The 21,291-nt window shown below is 43.3% G+C and overlaps 1 protein-coding gene across 3 annotated transcripts in view; it reads left to right on the plus strand.

The window, feature by feature from the left end:
* The first annotated feature begins 213 nt into the window (after window positions 1-213).
* LIN28B (lin-28 RNA binding posttranscriptional regulator B) overlaps window positions 214-21,291 on the plus strand; it is a 1,177,402-nt gene continuing 1,156,324 nt past the window's right edge. For 2 of the 3 annotated variants that reach the window (XM_078648451.1, XM_078648450.1), the window contains exon 1: window positions 214-456. The gene's annotated coding sequence lies outside the window, so the exon portion shown is untranslated. Of the gene's footprint in view, window positions 457-758; window positions 1,011-21,291 lie in introns of those variants that run through there. The other variant, XM_078648452.1, reaches the window with a different exon arrangement.

Below are 21,291 nucleotides of genomic sequence, written 5' to 3' on the forward strand. Positions count from 1 at the left end.
CACCACCAACTGAAATCCCGCGTGGAGCGATGAAAGGAAACGCGCGTGCGTCACATTATCCACCTCACACCACCCCTTAACTACCTCTGGCACATTTCGCCAGCGATTGGCCTCGGAGCAACTCATCTAACGCTTCCTATTGGTGCGTCCGCAGCTCCCGATTCTGATTGGCTCTCTTCTTCCCTGATCCCGCGGGAGTCTTTCGCTTTTCACAGTTCAATCCCAGAGGCTGGTGCACTGACAAGGCACTCCCCTACTGCCACGCCTTCCTGGGCAACAGCTGCAGTGTCGCTCCCCGTTGAGCGTGTGCTGCTTCCCTCAGGCCGGACGTAACACACGTGCGGTATTTACTTCCACTGAAGCGGAGAGCTGATCACCGGTGGCGCCACGCGCCTGCGCACGGCAGCCAGCAGGGGGCGGTAGTACTGCTCAGATAGCGTGTCTTGAGGGCAATAGGTAATTAATGGAAAGTGGCCAATAATATGTCCGTTTGTATACGTCATTTTTTATTAAAATGTGTTATATTTATTGCTCAGATATTTTAGACAACTCTCATTACCAACCCGAAATTTACAAACCACATATTCTAATTAAACCTTCCCAACACCTCCCACCGAATTATACATACACTGCCAGCAGCCACTGTCACCGCTATCAGTCCCCGCCCGCTGCATATAGGAAAAAAATGGACTGCAGAGCCCTATTTATAGCGCCCAGGCCCGCTAATTCGTGGGCACCAGGAATAGAAACATTTGGCGTCAGGGCAAACCTGATACAGCCTAGTGTGAGGCATTCTATACAGGTTAAGCTCTTCACGGCAGTCGCCCAACAGCATGTGATCATGCATCCGTCATGTCACAGCTGAAATAACATCCGTGAAAAGACACCCAAGATGAGGGAGGGCACTGATCGTGAGATCGCGTTGCCCCGCTATAATTTCATATTGGTGGCACCAGTGTTAGATGACACTCCTGGAATCAGTGCGTCCGAATGGTTCAGCCGGGCCCAGGGTAAGTGCATTTAAAAAAATGAATAATATTGATTCAAGTAGCTAGCGAAAACAGTGTACACAGACGCAGTTAGTTTCATTCCTTAATCGAAGTTGCTTTTTGTTTTATCGGCCCTGGTATGATAAAAAAAGCCTACCGGTCTCCGCCAGAATCTCGAACATGTGCTCTGAGGACACACTGAGATCTGACTACGGTAACCTTTCAACATTCCCTCCGTGGTATGGATGGGAAACGCATCTGAAATCCGGCGCGCGGCCTTTCGTCAATAGCCAGCGTGGATTGACATACAGGATCATTAAAATAAAGGTCAAATGTCAGGGGCTGGAGCAAAGGTTAGGCTGCTCGTTTTCAAGCCGCTCATTTCCATTTTCCCTGCTTAAACAAAAGCTAAATTATGCAGAGGCCTGCCATACTACGAGCCCATAATAATTTGACGCGCACGTGTTTTCTCGGAAGAAAGTTGTGCAAAAAAACGGCTTAAAAAAAAATTAGCTTATGTTTAAGGGTCACATTTTTGAAGAAAGTTATACATTTATTTGCGTTTGGAAAAACTCTTAAACGATGTAAATTTTTACTTGGGTAGTGAGTTAAAGCTATGTTCAGGACGCATTTAGCAGACCTATTCTAAGTATTGTTTTTTTTATTACTCTCATTTCATCTGTATCGTGTGTTATTGTCTGGCAAACCTTAAATCGTGCTACTTTTTATAATGACAATTAAAAAGTATAATCAGAGGTGGCATATACAGATGAGCCGCAATTTTTAACCACATAAAAGAACAGCGACTTACCGGGTCGGCTTCCTTTTGAGTTGAGTTCTTGTTACATGGTTTAAAAATACACCTTGCGTTGTGTGCATGATATGTAACCCATTTGTTGTCACCACATTAATGTACTGGTTTCAGATGTAATTTGTCCGTCTGCATTGCAAACATTTATAAACTGTCACCACTTAAATGCCATCGACGTGTGCAAAATCACTTCTTTAAAACTATTTTGCCATTTAACATTGATACCTGTGATCCATCATCAGCCACAGTTACTCATTTAATTATCAACAGGGTTTTCATAACCTAAAGGCAGTCTGTTTTTATTTGTTTCAACTTTGAATGTTCTGTACTAAAACAGGCGCTGCCTTGTTTGTTTTGTATTTCTCTGCACCTCAATTTCAGCTTTAAAGCATGTAAAATATCTCTTAAGATATGAAAATACGGGTCATTTGCCAGATCGACAGAGATGGAAAATGTGCATTCGAATAGCATTAACTTTTTTGATTCGTGCTAATAGCTAAATATTTTGACAAGATTATTAAAATAAACCAAACAGTAAAACTTTAATAATCTTTAGTGTGAACGGTAAGTTAGTAGGTACACTGGTTTACAAAGTACTATGTATAATTGAGAACTTATTGAAATATGCTTACCATGTTCACAATAGTCTCACAGGAATAACTTGCATCCAGTGGTTAGAAGAAGCAGTCGCAGAAATACATTTTTGTTTTTGTATATAAATGATAAATACTTGGATATTCTCTCTGTATCTACTGTCCTATCTGTCCAATGTTTGTACAGGCGTGTGTTTATGATACATATAATCTTATATCATATCAATGTACGATACGTTTAGTGTTTGTAAAACAATATTTTATGTTTAGCTAGTATATAGGTTCAATAAAACACAAAGTGAAAGTGTCATAGCACCCGTTTCCTTAAGAAGAAAGTATATTGTCTATATATTTTGTGATTTTAAATAATATATATAAAAATATGCCACAGTCCATTTCCATTTTCTTTCATGAACATTTACAGTACTACTTTTACTAGCCTGTATTCCACCGACTTCAATCCATTATTAACATGTGGTTATTTTCGTCCCAACATCGCCAGAACACACATTTTGTTGGGCGAGTTTATGTAACTCGTTCAAGGCTCAAGTGCATTTGAGCACTTAAAAGAGATTAATAGGCATTACCAATGTAGACAGTAACTGATCAGTATGCAAGACCGCATACACAAAACTATCTCTGAATAGTACAAAGATTGAATAGAACGTGAAAGGATCAGATATTAATAGCACCCATTCCCCCATATACCGCTCTGTCAAGTCTTTCTGTTTGCCACGAAGTGTAATAGTTCTTAGATAAAAAGTGCTTCAGTCATTGCCAGTATAGGCAAAGCTTTCAGAAATGATGTACTTGTCATCTCGAAAACCTTCTAATATATTTGACCCTCACTAGTGTTTTATCTTTATTCTTGTGCAAATGCAACTTTTATTTGCACAAACAGCTTAATTTACCCTCTTCGGTGTGTAACCACCCTCGTATTGGACTTTGCTGTCTGCCCTTTGTTTCTGCTTAGAGCAATTTCTCACTTGCCCAATTCCTCACCCATCAATTCTGGTGCCACATACACAGTACGTTATTTGATAAGCTCTACATTTCTGCTTAGTGCGCACAAGTCCATTTCTGGATTCCTACACCTCTTCTTTTCTTGATGGCGTCATGCTTTGTACTCCTTCCCAGACTCTGTTTGAGTCATAACTCTTATTAAGGGTTCCTTCTGTTTCGTCCGGTAGTTCTCTAGTTAGTTTTTTTTTAATCCCCATTTTATTTTTCTTACTCATACTCCACATCTTTAAAACGTCTGTTTTTATCTTTGAAGGGAAATAACCATAAATTATGAAAAAAATGTTTTGTTGAAATTACAAAGAAAAAACGTTTATGTAATTGCTCATTTCTAAATTTATTTGCCTCAATCGAAAATTGTTTGCTTATGTTCTATCAGAAACAATGTTTCTCTTTTTATCACCTGTGTTAAAGTTTAACTTTGTGATGTGGAGGTAATGTGAGAATATGTTGCTTCCAGCCTGTTATAATTATATACCACTATACACAAATTGCAGGCTACGTTTTGTGAAGGACATTTTTGTGTTTATCTCCCATGCTGTAGCACCGAGTATTTAATAGCCATGCATAGTTTTTAGTTTTTATAAATGTTGACCTAGTTTAGTTGTTAATGTTTTTAGTAACTTTAAATGAGCACATTCAATGAAGATTCGACAGAGTTCAAACAAAATGCATTTCAATTAAATGGAGCATCTGTTACAGAACTTTGAAACCATCATTATTGATCGCTGCCAGAGAAAGGGATCAGAAGTAACGAGCCAGAAAGGGCTTTGGGTCAATTATGACACGAAAAATCACGTCTTGGCATTCTTCAGTGCTGCTAGAAAATGCTTAGGCATTTAAAATATGCTATGAGTAACTACATGGAAATAACCCACACACCGCTTAACCCCTGCTTTATCCTCATTACAGTGGCTCCCTGTTAAGTAGTGGGTGATCTTTTAGCCCCCCCTAATACATGAACCTCTCTGTATGTTAGGTCTAACACTCCCCTTGTACTGTTTATCAGTTTGTAGCTACTCTCCCGAATGCTTAGTTCTCAGTAATAGGGACTTCTTCAGGTCCCAAAGGTAAGGAGATCCGGGCTTGGTGAGCAGGCTTTTTTTCAGTGAATTTCTCAACAGCAACCTCCAATTAACCTTGCATATTGAGCCTGACTTATTCAAGTTTTGGAAAGCATTAAAGGCCTTGGGATACCCCTTTAGGGACTCATTCCCTCTCAGGTCCGAAGTTCTCCACCTCTCCCCGTATGTCAGTATGTCATCAGTTCAAGTCTTGCGTACTCCCTGAGGCTAAGCTCTACTATGGTTTACAGTCTAGAGAAAGAAACTCTTCTCTTAGTCACAGCAACTTTTTTCCAAGGGAACTCATGGGGTGAAAGTTGTTCTTGTTGTAGTTGGCTGTTGACCTGTCCTTGTGATCTGATTAGCTGTCCAGAGAGTGTTAATACATTCTGAAATCAAATTACTCCAGTTTTAAACCTCACAAAGAAAATATTACTTACATAAAGTCCACACAGCTATCGGTTGCCCAGTTATATCAGGATTTCCACCAGACTCTGGAAACAACACTTGACCCGCCAGCTCTGCCGCACTTGCTCTCTGAAAGGGGTAAATCTAAAGCTCCTACCGTAGTAATTGAACAGATTTCCTCCGCAGGTTTACATTCTAGAAATAAGCAAGGAGGTAAACCAATCCACTAATTTCCCTTGAATACTGCACAAGGTCCAAAGGAGTTTGCAGTCATCCACAGGTCGTCCTCTAACATACAGAGTCTGAAGTTGCATGCTGTACATCAAATCTCCTTGTTAAAAAACATATGTCTGTGTGTCAGCGTGAGAAATCAGCCTAAAATGAAAGGATCATCTTTGCCAGAGATGGCACATGCAGATTAAGCAGTGTAAGCTTAAATTCTTGAGATGAGCAAGAAGGTAAACCAATCCAGTACTTTCCCTTGAATACTGCACAAGGATAAACGGTCCAAGGGAGTGCAATGAAACACTGTGTCAAAGACTGGCGCTCAGATGCAGTAAAAATTAATGCGGCTTTGCTTCCCTTATTTTATATTTCATGTAATGATTCCCGGATTAATAGTAGAGCTGACTCCGTACTGTGTAATGATCAAACTCCCGATTGAGAAGGATTGAGTGGAGTAATTGATTCAATGAACTGAGACATTTGTCTGTTAACCTCCCTTTCCCAAAATTTTGTAGGACAGCAACAATACGGATATAGGTCAAAACAATTTAACGCATTAGAGTCTGCAAATTGCTTATTCAGAAGAGGGATTATTAGTGCAAGATTCTAATTTACTGAAACTACAGCTGAAGATAAAGACGAGTTACAAATCCTAGAAAGAACCAGGGATATTTATTTTGCAGTCAGATGTTGAGCATGGGGAGATAGGAGTCTAATGGAGATCCAGATTCAATTTAAAGAAGAGTTTGCTCAACAATTCAGTGGATAGTACAAGAAACTGTGTGAAAGACTCCATCTTATTAAATGTTTCAAATTGTGCGAAAAAGGTTCTGAGACTCATCAGACACTGTAGTAAAGTTTACTGAGAAGTTTGCAATCATTCCTTCAAACATAAGAAGCGTTAAACACATAAAGATTGTGGCCTGTGTAGTGCTGGACTTAGAAAAAGCGTTCAACATCGTTGACTGAAACTGGATGTTTTTGACACTAGCTTCTATGAGTATAGATGGATGATTACAGCGACTTATCAGGCTCTTTTATTCGCCCCCACAGCCCGGGTGAAGATAGGGCCTCTTTTTTTTTTTTGTGAGCAGGTGCACGCACCGTGGTGCCCTCTTCCCCCCCCCCCCCTTCCTATTTGCTCTGGCGATGGAACCGTTAGCACAGAAGCTTCAACAGCGGGGCCAGGTGTGTGGGTAACGCAAGTTGTATATACGCAGATGATGTCCTGATCTATGTTTGCGATATTCGGGAGGGCATAACTGGGATAACGGATTTATTATCAGAATTCCGTTATGCTTCAGGACTTAGGGCGAAATGGTCCAAGACCTGTCTTATTTCCAGCACATCCGGATTGCCTGCCTCAGCGATTTGTAGTGGGCATGCACCCACTCCGCTAGGAGCCGTGCACTTTCAGGTACTTTAAGAATAACATCTATAATAGCCCCCGAGATCTCATTGACAGTAACCTTACAAGAGCTGTTGCCTTGCTTCGTCCCCAGTTGGTGTTCTGGTGCACCCTTCCACTCACAGTGCAAGCCAGGAATTGCTGTTAAAGATACTTACCCATCTGTTAAATTATTTCGACAATCTTCCAGTGATCATACTACGGAGCACTTTGCATGCTGTGTTAGGGGGGTTTTCTCTTTGAACAAGGGCAGGCTCCACACAGCGTTGTACAAGATGTAGCTGCCAGTGGAAAAAGGGTGCATTGGGGCCCCTAAATTTAAACACTACTATCTAACAGCACTATTGCAGTGGCCTTCTCACTGGCTGACAGGACGGTTAATAGAGGAACTGGGTGCGCCTGCAGGGAATCAATCGCAGTGTATAGTATCTGAGGGCTTTCTGCAGTGTGGGGAGGTACCCTGGGGGGCCAACAGCCTCTTATGAGTGGCGCATGCCAGCTTCCTTATAGGCCAATACATTCTGCTGGCTTTGCCTCAGTACACGCCTGAGATCTGGCTGTACTCTCTCCGTCACTTTAGAGATCTGGTAGCGAGAAACGGCTTGGAGACAGATTGCGTTGGAACTCTGGGTGCCCTGTTTCGGGATGGAGTGCTCATCCGCATTGAACAACGGAAAACGACTAATGACCTCCTTGTGGGCCACTTCCTGGCTCATGGTGAATTAGTGGCCTAACTAGGGTGCCTGTGGCGTGTCATTGACACTGAATCTGAGCAGCACCCTCTGGTGCACATGTTGCATACCATAGGTGACAGCCGCCACTTTATCACACAAGCACTATGGTAAACGTCACAAGACTCCTTGCTGACTCTGCGTATGACCTGGGAGAGAAACATAGGCTGTGACTTGAGAAAGAAGGAGTGGGATGCTGATATGGCACACATCTTCTGGCTTTGTCCACGAGGTAACAAACACAGTAGCTGGTATAACGGGGAGAGCTGACCTCTACATCATGGCGAGTGGTCTCCCTGGGCTGGTTAGACAGAGGAAAGCGGAGAGCCATGCGAATCGCTGCTTGGATTTACTGATGTTAATGGTGCGCAGAGTAATCACTATGATGTGGAAGGCTGACGTGCTGCCTAGCTGTGGACATTGGCGTGCAGTGACACTTAAGTGGGTTTGGGCTGAGACAGTGGTGTTGCATCGAGAGGAGGTGCGGGGATTGCATAAGATACCACTTGCGGCAGTTTGGGAGCTCTAGTTGGAGGAGTTACAGATGGCCCGGGAGGTATCCTCTGAGTGAGAGCGAGGTGGGCATCCGGTTGATTATTTACAGGATAGCGCCCTCTGGGACTTAGTCTGTCCTTCTCCTTTCTTTAGATTGTTGGACCAGCAATGGGTGAAAATGTGTGAGGGAGTGATGAGGGTTGAGATTGAGCTCATTCTATGAAAAGATCTCTGAGCGATGGAGTGGGAGCCAGGGGCTGGCAGTTGTGGAAATGGGAGGGTCTGCTTCCTTGTTGGAAGGCTCTTTGGGTACAGTGTAAGTTGTCCTGGTTTATTGTTTCTATTTCCAGTCCATTAGATTATTTCTTCAGTGAACTAATGACTCCTGCTAATCCTAGTGTCACCTGACATATGCATAGTGCTTATGGTGGGATCGTGTTATAGGGATATGTATAAGATGTATGCATAATACTACTACATGCTACATTATTTTTCCCATCTGGATAAAGGTGCAAAATTAACCGCCCTTTCCTCGTCACCTGGTGGCCTTTTCTAGCACAGACTGCTTTCTCCAAATTGGAGGCTGCTAGTAAGCGAGCCAGTCACTGCTGAAACAGTGGGGGTTGCGGGTCTAGCCATGCCGAGGCAATTGCTAGTCTTAATATAGCCATTGCAACAGCGAGAAAATATTCTATTACCTGAGTACTCCTCTGTCTATTTTGAGTAGTCCTAGTAAAATTACCTTCGTAGTCCATGATACTTATATATTCCATATACAATTAAGAACATTTAAAATTTCGTTCTTTAAACGGATAAAAGAGGTGCATGTAGCAAACACGTGAACTATATCTGCGTACGATGTTGCTCACCGGGGGCAGTTCGTTCCCCTACCTGTTCCCCATTTCGCAGTTCAAGATGGTGTGTAAAACCAGCACTTGTAAGTCAGCCGTCATTCAAACAGTTTGACATAATATGAGAGCTTTAGAGAGTCTGCTTCTGAAATCGACATCTTCTCTTTCCATTTAAGAGAGAGTTTGTCAAGATCATCTTTCATTTCATTACTTAATACATTAGATAGTGCCCCGATAAGGATGTGATTCTGTGCTATTAAACTCTCCACCAGTTCTTTTTTTCAAAGCCATTAGGACCATCCCCTTTGCGCTGTAGGTAATCCCTTATTTGCAGATAGTAAAACAAATTCTAATTGTTAATACCAAATTCTACCTTCAGTTCACCGAAAGTTACTAAGCCGGAAGGAGGTAAAAAAAGTACCTAATTTATCTATACCTGCCTGCACCCAGTTTTGTACATCGCCATCCCTAAAGATTTCTGACAAGTTTTGGTTATTCTGTATCTGTTTATAGCAATTCAGTCTTCCAAAACCCGTCAATTTCCGAATAGATGACCATACCTTTATAGATAAGGCTCCTTGTTTTCCATTTTTACAGATAAATACAGGCAGAAAATAATGTGTTTTCTGTCTGCATTTATTTTTAAAAGTGGATAAATAGGTATGTATGATTTTTTTTTTTTTTTTAGTGACTCTCCATGCTGTATTTCATGAATTATAGGTCAGCAGCTGAGCAGATGGACAGCATGAAAAAAAAAAAAAAACAGGATGACATTTCTTTAAATAACAGCATATGTGAACTTACATTTATGGTATAATGCTAGAATTTATCAGTGGATGCATTGCTATGTAATATTTGCCAGGTTAAATAGCTAAAACACGACAGTCATAAAAGTATGAGTGTGCGTCTATCAGTTAAATAAATATGGAAATGGACAGTTTTACAACTTCGTTTAAACGCAAAACACAAAAAAATGTATAAATACAGATACATTGGCCCAAAAATAAATATGGATAAATACAGACAGAAATGTAAAAAAAACATAAAACCGCGAGCCCGACTTATAGACTCCCAAGAGACACTTTTATAGTAACTCAGTTCCAATTGTCTCCAAAGGCACCCCATGCCTCCCTTCGATTAACAATTCAAATATAGAAGGGATGGATTTTACAGGTTAGCTAGTTAATGATTCCTGCACTGCATCAAAAAGTGACATTACTCTCCTAATGTGGCCTGTAGTATCCCACCCCGTAATGAAACCATGCTGTTGAATAGCCACTTGTTTTGTTATTACCTGCGCTAATCGTGCGGCTAAAACTTTGGAGTAGATTTTTGAATCTCCATTTATTAACGTTATCAGGTAATATAAGCCTAGTTCCACCGAGGGCTTGTTCTTCTTTTTCAAACATACAACAATTTTGGCGTTGGACCATGAGCCTGGAGGTTAAGCTCCACTGTATATTTGATTAAATAGTGTGGTCATATGGTCTTTCAGTTGGGGAGCAAATATTCTATAAAATTCTGAGGGGATTGCATCAACTCCTGCCGCTTTACTGAAAGGAAGATTAAAAATTGCTAAATAGATCTCTTCCCACAGTAGACCCCTTCCAAGGACCCCCCCCCCCCATTCAATAGTCAATTTATTTACAAATGCTGTTTTCAAAAAGTCTGCGGTCTACAACGGACTATCCCTAGTATCTTCAGAGTAAAGTGTTTGATAGTATGTTTTAAATGCATCTCTAATTTTACTTGTGTCCGAGACTAACCCGAATAGGGTTGTGAACTTCTCGTATCTCGCTAGTCATGCTCCTCTGCCTTGCTTAGGCTGCCAGACGGTGCCCTACTTGCTCACTACACTCAAATGTTCTTTCCTTCCAAACTGTATACTTTTCTGCTGCCCTATTAGCAAAAATCACCTTGATTGCTGCACTGGCTGTTATTACCCTTAATTGAGCTTCCTTCATGTCCCCTCCTTGTTGCAATACTCTGATCAGATTTTCTTCAACTGCCACTAAGATATCTTGTTTGGCTTGTATTAGTTGCTTTTTTCAGAAGGGAGCAAGTTGGTGTATGTGTAGCACTCCCATTGCTACCACTCCTCTCCTTACATCCCCTAGCTCTTTGACTGACTGCAATGATGGAACCAATACGAGATTCGTCGATACCCTGTTGAGAGGTGCGAGAGCCGGTGGAACTTTGATTTCACCCGAAAATACACCAAGCACTATATCTGCTGGAATTCAAAGTATTTACAACAAGGGGTGGTGAGGGACAGAGTCTCTGAATTAAGCAGAATACTCTCACCCAGTCAAGAGATCAGGGCTAGATCCAACACCGTTTTTTAGCTCACTGCACCATCCCAGTTTCAGAACCTGGCTGTATGCAAATTAGTCTGTTCCTGTCCCAGTGCATGATGGGAACAGGGCAAACCAAACTACAAAAGCCAATTCTTACACTGGGAAGGAAACAAGCTTCCGGGGACCGGTTTCTGGCATTACAGCCGTCTTCGGCCCGGCTTGCTTGAATCCTGATGGTGCAATGAGCAAGGGACTCATGTCTGAGTATACCCTTCCACGCTTAGGGTGGACAAAAATATTTACAACAAGGGGTGGTGAGGGACAGAGTCTCTGAATTAAGCAGAATACTCTCACCCAGTCAAGAGATCAGGGCTAGATCCAACACCGTTTTTTAGCTCACTGCACCATCCCAGTTTCAGAACCTGGCTGTATGCAAATTAGTCTGTTCCTGTCCCAGTGCATGATGGGAACAGGGCAAACCAAACTACAAAAGCCAATTCTTACACTGGGAAGGAAACAAGCTTCCGGGGACCGGTTTCTGGCATTACAGCCGTCTTCGGCCCGGCTTGCTTGAATCCTGATGGTGCAATGAGCAAGGGACTCATGTCTGAGTATACCCTTCCACGCTTAGGGTGGACAAAAATATTTACAACAAGGGGTGGTGAGGGACAGAGTCTCTGAATTAAGCAGAATACTCTCACCCAGTCAAGAGATCAGGGCTAGATCCAACACCGTTTTTTAGCTCACTGCACCATCCCAGTTTCAGAACCTGGCTGTATGCAAATTAGTCTGTTCCTGTCCCAGTGCATGATGGGAACAGGGCAAACCAAACTACAAAAGCCAATTCTTACACTGGGAAGGAAACAAGCTTCCGGGGACCGGTTTCTGGCATTACAGCCGTCTTCGGCCCGGCTTGCTTGAATCCTGATGGTGCAATGAGCAAGGGACTCATGTCTGAGTATACCCTTCCACGCTTAGGGTGGACAAAAATATTTACAACAAGGGGTGGTGAGGGACAGAGTCTCTGAATTAAGCAGAATACTCTCACCCAGTCAAGAGATCAGGGCTAGATCCAACACCGTTTTTTAGCTCACTGCACCATCCCAGTTTCAGAACCTGGCTGTATGCAAATTAGTCTGTTCCTGTCCCAGTGCATGATGGGAACAGGGCAAACCAAACTACAAAAGCCAATTCTTACACTGGGAAGGAAACAAGCTTCCGGGGACCGGTTTCTGGCATTACAGCCGTCTTCGGCCCGGCTTGCTTGAATCCTGATGGTGCAATGAGCAAGGGACTCATGTCTGAGTATACCCTTCCACGCTTAGGGTGGACAAAAATATTTACAACAAGGGGTGGTGAGGGACAGAGTCTCTGAATTAACCACTTGGCTGCTAAGGCACATGATGCACTTCCATTGACTTTCCATTGAAATCAATGGAAACTCCATGACGAGTTACCCTTGTCATTAGCACTGAAGGGGTTAAGCAGAATACTCTCACCCAGTCAAGCGATCAGGGCTAGATCCAACACCGTTTTTTAGCTCACTGCACCATCCCAGTTTCAGAACCTGGCTGTATGTAAATTAGTCTGTTCCTGTCCCAGTGCATGATGGGAACAGGGCAAACCAAACTACAAAAGCCAATTCTTACACTGGGAAGGAAACAAGCTTCCGGGGACCGGTTTCTGGCATTACAGCCGTCTTCGGCCCGGCTTGCTTGAATCCTGATGGTGCAATGAGCAAGGGACTCATGTCTGAGTATACCCTTCCACGCTTAGGGTGGACAAAAATATTTACAACAAGGGGTGGTGAGGGACAGAGTCTTCCCAGTATAAGAATTGGCTTGGTAGTTTGGTTTGCCCTGTTCCCATCATGCACTGGGACAGGAACAGACTAATTTGCATGTAGCCAGGTTCTGAGCTGGGATGGTGCAGTGAGCTAAAAAACGGTGATGGATCAAGCCCTGATCTTTGGACTGGGTAAGAGTGGTCTGCTTGATTCAGACACTCTGTTCATCACCACCCCCCTTTTCTGAATCATTTTGTCCACCATAAGCGTGGAAGGGTATACTCAGATGTGAGTCCCTTGCTCATTGCACCATCAGGATTCAAGCAAGCCGGGCCGACGAGGCTGAAATGCCAGAAACCGGTCCCCGGTAGCTTGTTTCCTTCCCAGTATAAGAATTGGCTTGGTAGTTAGTTTGCCCTGTTCCCATCATGCACTGGGACAGGAACAGACTAATTTGCATGTAGCCAGGTTCTGAGCTGGGATGGTGCAGTGAGCTAAAAAACGGTGATGGATCAAGCCCTGATCTTTGGACTGGGTAAGAGTGGTCTGCTTGATTCAGACACTCTGTTCATCACCACTCCCCTTTTCGGAATTCAAAGTATAGCGCTGGCCGAAGGTGTGGTGTGTTTCTGATCACCACACCTCTCCCGAGGTCAAGCCGGAAGCTGCTGCGGATTGTTTTAGAAGCCCTAGCCGGGCGAATGGGCTTGTTGGACCAGATGGCGTAAAGGGGGACAAAGGTACCCAAACCGAAGCCTGCAGAGCCGGAGCACTCCTGTGCATCAAGCGCTGAAGGGAGAGGCAAAAGGAAAGGTGATGACCCGACCGGCATGTGGAAGAAAAGAACACAACACAACAACCTGCCCGCGGAGCAACGTCATGGCGCAGATGGAAGAACAACTTTCAATTTCAGAGCTGTTTCCATACATGCAAAACAAGGGTTAAAAAAATTGAGATGTTGCAGCAGCGGCCCCCTTGGCAGCCTCATCAGCTTTGTCTTCCCTGGCTCCTGAGGCTGTGGTAGCAGGACAGCACTCCATTAAGCAGAAAGAACTAAGTCGTGATACTGATCAAGTGGACATACCATCTGCAGCTATTGGGTCACCAGAGGGTGAACCAATAGTAGAACAAGTATTGATTAATTCTGCAGACATTAAATATCCTGAACAGGGAAGGGGGGTGGAGGATCCCCTTCCTACTACCGTAAAAAATGTAAGCCTCACTCTGCTAGAGCACGGCTCTCTGAGGGGCTCGAAAGCGACAGTGTCACCAGAGCCTATGGCGGGGGGGGAGGATTATTTTCCTTAACCAATTAATCCGACTCCTCAATACCGGATATTGAATCTATGACCCCCGCATTGTCGTGCTCGAGTAGTTGCAGCTCCCTGGAAGACGCTGTTGTATTCACTAGAGGAAAGAATAGGTCTCGTGGTGGGGAGGGAAAGAGGCAGTACGCAAGCCAGAGAAAGAAACATACTGTGAGTGGTAAGAACACAAGCTCACAACAAGATGGGTCAGCCCGGAAGGCTAGCCCCAGGCTTAGATAGGACTACTCAGCAATTCAACTGCTCGATCAGCAAGGAGGCAGTATGGAGGGGTTGATCACAGGGCATCAAGCAGAAGCAACAGGCACCACAGCAAGACTGGAGCCTACTAGTCTGGCGGAACCCTTACCCTGGTTATTCTGGCTACTATCAAACAGATGCAGGAGGAGGTCATGAATGATAATCGTCGACTCGACAGGCCTAAAAAAACTACAGGGAGCAGTCGGAAACATAAGTAAAATCTGCTCTGAAAAGTTTGCGGAATTAGTGACCTAGAGGATATCCCAAGGTCCCAAGTTAACGGATATGATGTGGAAACTAGAGGAATAGGAAAACAGATGAAGGAGAAACAATTTGAGACTCCTGGGTTTTCCAGAGTCCAGCGAAGGAGGGAACCCCAGAGGATATGTAGTAAAACTCCTAAAGAAGCCCAGAGCTCATAGACTGGGACTGGGAAAAAGAAGTACAAAGAGCGCATTGATTTCCCCTTAATGCTCAAGAAATTCTAATATACATTCCTCATTTAAAAGTTCCTCCAGTTCAGTCTATTCTTCACCAAAATAATGAGACTGGTCATAGAACTGTTAAGATCCAGGCGTACTTGTGTGATAGTATATCTATGTGATATTTTACTGATGAACCTGAGTTCGTTTTGAATAAGAGACAACTTGAGGATGACAGTAATTCTCCTGGAAGGTTTGGGATTCATCATCCATGGGGAGTCGTACAGGCTAAAGCTCCCACAGAAACAAAATAGGGACCCTCAGCTGAGAATTGAGCACTGCACAGTTGAAGAGGACCATTTCTCTAAGACCGCTGGCCAGGTTGCTGGGTCTCCTAGCATTGTAAATTCAGGCAATCTTCTTGGGATCACTTCATTAATGCTCACTTCAGCGACTGAAGGCATCTTGCGAGGGGGCATTGGGGCACTCTTATCTAGAGGAAATCAGTCTCACAGTAGGTGCCAGGATGGCATACCTGCCGTGCCAGGATGGCATACCTGCTAACAGGGCCATCTTTGAGACCTATGTGATCTACTTATACAATAAAACGTGTCAGACTATGAGGCACAATGTCAAGATCTCTGGCTGAACTTGCCGAATACTTTCCGCACTTTTGCCTGAACAGTAGGATTTCATTTGTGGCGGAATATCTACCAGGGAAGCAAAATGCAATGGCAAATTAGAACACTGGGCATCTGAAGAATTTCAGAACATGGAACCTGTATTTGTGGGTGCTCCACATGATGATGAACAAATTGAGACAATGTGGCATAGACCTTTTCACATCCCGCCTGGATCATCAACTCATGAGGTACTTTAGTTGGAGACCAGATCAGCTGGCTGAAGCCATGGGCGCCCATTTCTTTTAGGATTGGAGTCAAAATCTCAATTGTGCTTTTCTGCCATTGTCAGTGATTACAAGACTAGAATTGTAGGGAATAAGACAGAAGGTGAACATGATCTTACTGATGCTGGTGTGCAGATCGCAAGTTTGGTCTCATGTTCTTTTAGAAATCTCCTTGGATTCTACAGTCCTTATCCCCTAGCATCCAGACATCCTGATAGACCAGAGGTCTTCAAACTTTTTGATGCCGAGACCCCCTTGTAAAACCTTTTTAGGCTTAAGGACCCCCTTCCAACAAAAGTTTCTAGAAACTGGTACTCCTCATCATCAACAACTATCGACACCCATAAATGCGCCTGTTAGACATCATCACATCCATCCATCCATCATTTATCCACCCACACTTTCACACATTCATCCATCCTTCATCCATCCACCCTTTCATCCTTGCTGCCATCCATCCATCCATCATTCATCCACCCACCTTTTCACACATCCATCCATCATTCATCCATGCAACCTTTTATCCATCCATACATCCATCCTTCCACCCTTTCATCCTTCCATCCATACATCCATCCTTCATACATCCACCCTTTCATCCTTCCATCCATACATCCATCCATCCTTCATCCATCCACCCTTTCATCCATACATACATCCTTCATCCACCCACTCTTTCATCCATACATCCATCCACTCATCATTCATCCACCCACCTTTTCACATATCCATCCATCCATCCTTCATCCATCCTCGCTTTCATATATTCATTCTTCATCCATCTACCCTTTCATCCATCTATTCACCCATCATTCATCCACCCACCTTTTCACATATCCATCCATCCATCCTTCATCCATCCTCGCTTTCATATATTCATTCTTCATCCATCTACCCTTTCATCCATCTATTCACCCATCATTCATCCACCCACCTTTTCACACATCCATCCATCATTCATCCATGCAACCTTTTATCCATCCATACATCCATCCTTCATCCATCTATCGTTTCATCCTTCCTTCCATCCATACATACATCCTTCATCCATCCACCCTTTCATCCACCCACCCTTCATCCATCCACCCACCCATCCACCCTTCCATCCATCCACTCATCATTCATCCACCCACCTTTTCACATATCCATCCATCCTTCATCCATCCTCGCTTTCATCCATACATCCATAAATTCATCCTTCATCCATCTACCCTTTCATCCATCTATTCACCCATCATTCATCCACCCACCTTTTCACACATCAATCCATCATTCATCCATGCAACCTTTTATCCATCCATACATCCATCCTTCATCCTTCCACCCTTTCATCCTTCCTTCCATCCATCCATCCATCCTTCATACATCCACCCTTTCATCCTTCCATCCATACATCCATCCATCCTTCATCCATCCACTCTTTCATCCATACATCCATCCTTCATCCACCCACTCTTTCATCCATACATCCATCCACCCATCATTCATACAGCCACCTTTTCACACATCCATTATCCATCCATCATGATCCATGCAACCTTTTATCCATCCATACAACCATCCTTCATCCAGCTTCCGTTTCATCCTTCCTTCCATCCATCCAAACATACATCCTTCATCTATCCACCCTTTCATCCATACTTTCACCCATCATTCATCCACCCACCTTTTCACCCATCCATCATTCATCCATGCAACCTTTTATCCATCCATACATCCATCCTTCATCCATCTATCGTTTCATCCTTCCTTCCATCCATACATACATCCTTCATCCATCCACCCTTTCATCCACCCACCCTTTCATCCACCCACCCTTCATCCATCCATCCATCCACCCTTCCATCCATCCACTCATCATTCATCCACCCACCTTTTCACATATCCATCCTTCATCCATCCTCGCTTTCATCCATACATCCATATATTCATCCTTCATCCATCTACCCTTTCATCCATCTATTCACCCATCATTCATCCACCCACCTTTTCACACATCCATCCATCATGATCCATGCAACTTTTATCCATCCATACATCCATCCACCCTTTCATCCATTCATCCACCCACCTTTTCTGTGCCTCTCTCATGGGGGAAGGGCGGGGGTGGTCAGTAGCTCTCTGCGTCTTCTTCTTCTCTAATGGGAGGGCATCTCTGTGCCTCCCTGCTGGGGGCGGGGGGCGGACAGGCTGTAACATCTCACCTGAAGAACAGACTCTCAGGCACATTTCTCCTGCACAGGCGCCAGGTATGAGGGTTAGTACTTTGTGCTTTACAGGCGGGACCCAGAGCTCCAGGCGCGCAACGTCCATTGAACTCAAAGGGCTACAGCCTCCTCACCCAGCCACCCTTCCCTGCCCCCCAGCCCTAGCCCCCTCGTGTATGTGAGCCGGGCTGAAACACCTTCAGGGACACACACAAAGCCGCACCCGAGTACTTCACAGGTCTTTAAAAGACCTTTTACTTGTTAATGAGGCTTTGTTGTTTTTCACCCCTCGGTGTGAATTAGGCCTCCGCCGTGAGCACCCTCAATCAGCCCGCCGCCACTAAGGCAAACTGACAATCTGCGACCCCCTTCCCAGGACTCCACGACCCCCCTGGGGGTCGCGCCCCACAGATTGAAGACCCCTGTGATAGACTGTGAAGACTTTCGGAGCAGGCTACTATTTTCATCAAAAAGGCCTGGTGATGGACAACATTCAAACTCTACTCTACAGCATGGCAAAAGTGGCGCCTTTTGGTGTTTCAGAAAGAAGCTGTATCACATGGGCACAGATGTATTGAATTTCCTTCCAGAACTGGCAGAGAGTGATCTTGCTTCAAGGACTATCAGCACTTGTAACTCTGCAATATCGGCAGGACACTATTACTCTCCCCAAGGGCTTGCAGATGGGTTGATTGCTATGAGGCATTTTATTTCCCTTCCCTCCACCCCCAGGAGCCATGGTGTGCCCAATTGTAGGTTGAGAACTCAGTCCTGAATCTTCTGGAATCTTGGCAGAATAATCAATAAGCCGGCTATATTGTATCTTCTATCCTTAAAAGGAGTGTAAGATGTTTGTTCCCTAGACATCTCTACAAGGATATTCACTCCAAAATGAGTAGCATTTACAGTCTCTTGGAGACTGTAAATCTCCGTTAAGAAACCTTACCAACCAGTATCCTCTCCAACAGTTGTGAAATGGGTTTGTTGGGTAATGAGCAAAGCAATAATAGATACTTTGAGATTTGAGCTCTTTAGGAGCAAGGGGTCATGGCATTAAAAGTGCTCTCTTTAGGTGGTTGGCTGGAAGACACAGTTAATGTGGCTGATCTGGTCCACAGAATCAACAGTCGAGAAATTCTCCTTCAAACTAGTGATTGGCTGGCATCATTGGTAGCCAGTAGGCTTTAAACTTTCAATATCCGAGGCTCTTGTCCTGGAAAAAAAATGTGTAGCTATCATGAAGGAACATTTCAATTCTATTAAGGACTTGGAGGTGAGGATTATTCCCCCCCCCCCCCAATAGTTTCAGGAGATTTGCAAAACCTATCCAAGCTAAATAAACGACACCATCGTCTGGCATATGTATACATTATACGGTAAGCAAATAATACAAATAGTAATGTTGACTTTCACGTTCATAAGTTTATTTTAGCCGTCTAAAGTTTCTTAATGTGTACAATAACAAACAGTGAGAGGAGTGATTGAAGGATTATTGTTATTGTTTTTTTACTCCTGGTTATATGTAATCCTTGAATGTTTTTTTATTGTTTAATGTTATTGGTGTACTGGCAGCTATACAACCTAATAAATTGTAATTTGTTGAGTACTCTATCACAACTATGTGCATATTGAGTCTTAATTTTATTTCTTTTTTTTGATTAATGTGGGCTAGCCCACTGGCTTCGAAATAAAACGATTTCTGCTGGAGCCTGAAGATATTGTCAAAAGCACAGGAATTATGTTGGAGAAGGACCTTTTTAGGTCAGACCTTATGCTGCTTTATAATTTTGGTGACCTAATGTTATCAGTTCTTCTGAAAAGTACAATAAGAAGTACACAGAAATAGTGGGCGTCTGTGTCCGCCAACTCCAGCCATTGTTTTTAATGTGTTTTTTTTCGATAGTTTTTCATTGCTTGCTGTGCGGTTTTGTGAATATGGTTGAAGTGTCTTGTTTGTGTTCCCATTAGGTTTTGGTGGAGTCCTTTTGTTAGACTGTTTGTTTATGCAGGGTTTATTTAGGAGATGCTAATGTTTGGATGCCATGAACCTCTTATTAAGGCATTATGTTGTTCGCTAAATCCCATGCACATTCATTGGCTGTACGGCTATTTTAGTTCAGAAAGAAAAGATGTGCATGCACATAGGCTTTCTTAAAGATACAATAAAAAATCTGGCGCCATTTCAAAAGTTCTACTGTGCAATATTTGCTGTGTATTCCTTTAAAAAAATCTTTTATAATTATTTTATTTCAACATTATACAGGATTACATACAGCAATATACAATAATAAAAAACGACCGGATGCTGCCTGAACCCTTATTGGGCACCCAAAGAGTGGTAGATATTACAACTAGAGTAATAATACATTAAAGTTACTCTATGACGTGGATTGGGAATGAACACGCACGTACAGGATGCCTATTATGGTATTCCTAAGTTACAGCACAGCGTACAATTCAGTCATTGTGATTATCTGTGTTGCTTTCCAGTTAGTTCTCCCTTTTCCTTGCCAATCGGGTACTGCTGGTATAACCCCCAGATCCCCTTAGGTCGGTTCTGAGGAGGTAACATCTCAATGTAAATTTCTGACTGTGTGTTACAGTATAAAATATCTTTTAACCATTCCTCCATTTTAGGAACTGGACCTCTAGCCCAACACATTGCTATTCTATGTTTGGCTATTAATAAGCCTATTGCAACCAACCATCTGACCCCCTTTTAATATATTTTAGTGTAACCCAGCAAAGCTAGTAGAGGGTCCGACGCCAGTGAGAGGCCAGTGATTTTGTTTAATCTGCAAATTACCTTATCCCAAAACTCTGCAATCTTAGGGCAATACCAAGCAACATGTATGAATCCAACATTTTCCTCTCGACATCGAAAGCAGGCAGTCGAGTCACGCAAGCCATACCGGAACAGTCTTTCAGGCTTGAAGTAGACCCTATTTAGAAATTTAAAGTGGCTAAGGTGGTGTCTGCCATTTAATGATATGTTTTAATCCTTTCTCAACAATACTGCCAGGTTCTATCATCAATTATCATATCCAACTCTCCTTGCCAATCTAATCTGGCTTTGTGGGGCGTGTTCTCCTAAGTTCCTGGGTCAATTTATATATGGTAGTTACCGTTTTAGCTGGCGAGGAGGAGCATATTAGAAAAGAAAGAGAAAGTAACTCGGGCTGTTCTTGCATATCTTCTCCGAGTAACTTTTGTAGAGCTTGTCTGAGTCTATAAATATGAAATTGTGTAAGGGTAGTTGTGCCCTTCCGTCGCAATGCCTGCCCGTCTACAAACTTTGCCATCCAAAAACAAATCTTCCATTTTGGTGATGTTTGGTGTCGCTAATGCCTGTATTGCTTCCTTTTCTCCACTGATTGAAAGCAAATGGCAACATTCCAACAGAATCAGAGGAGAGGACGTGAGCGCGGCAGCTTGTCTGTTTAATAAATTATGTCACTCATGCACGGAGCTAATAGAGTCAAGTATACTGGGTCTCCAAATAGGGGGCTGAA

The sequence above is a fragment of the Lissotriton helveticus genome, chromosome 6 (assembly GCF_964261635.1).
Source record: "Lissotriton helveticus chromosome 6, aLisHel1.1, whole genome shotgun sequence".
NCBI lineage: Eukaryota > Metazoa > Chordata > Amphibia > Caudata > Salamandridae > Lissotriton > Lissotriton helveticus.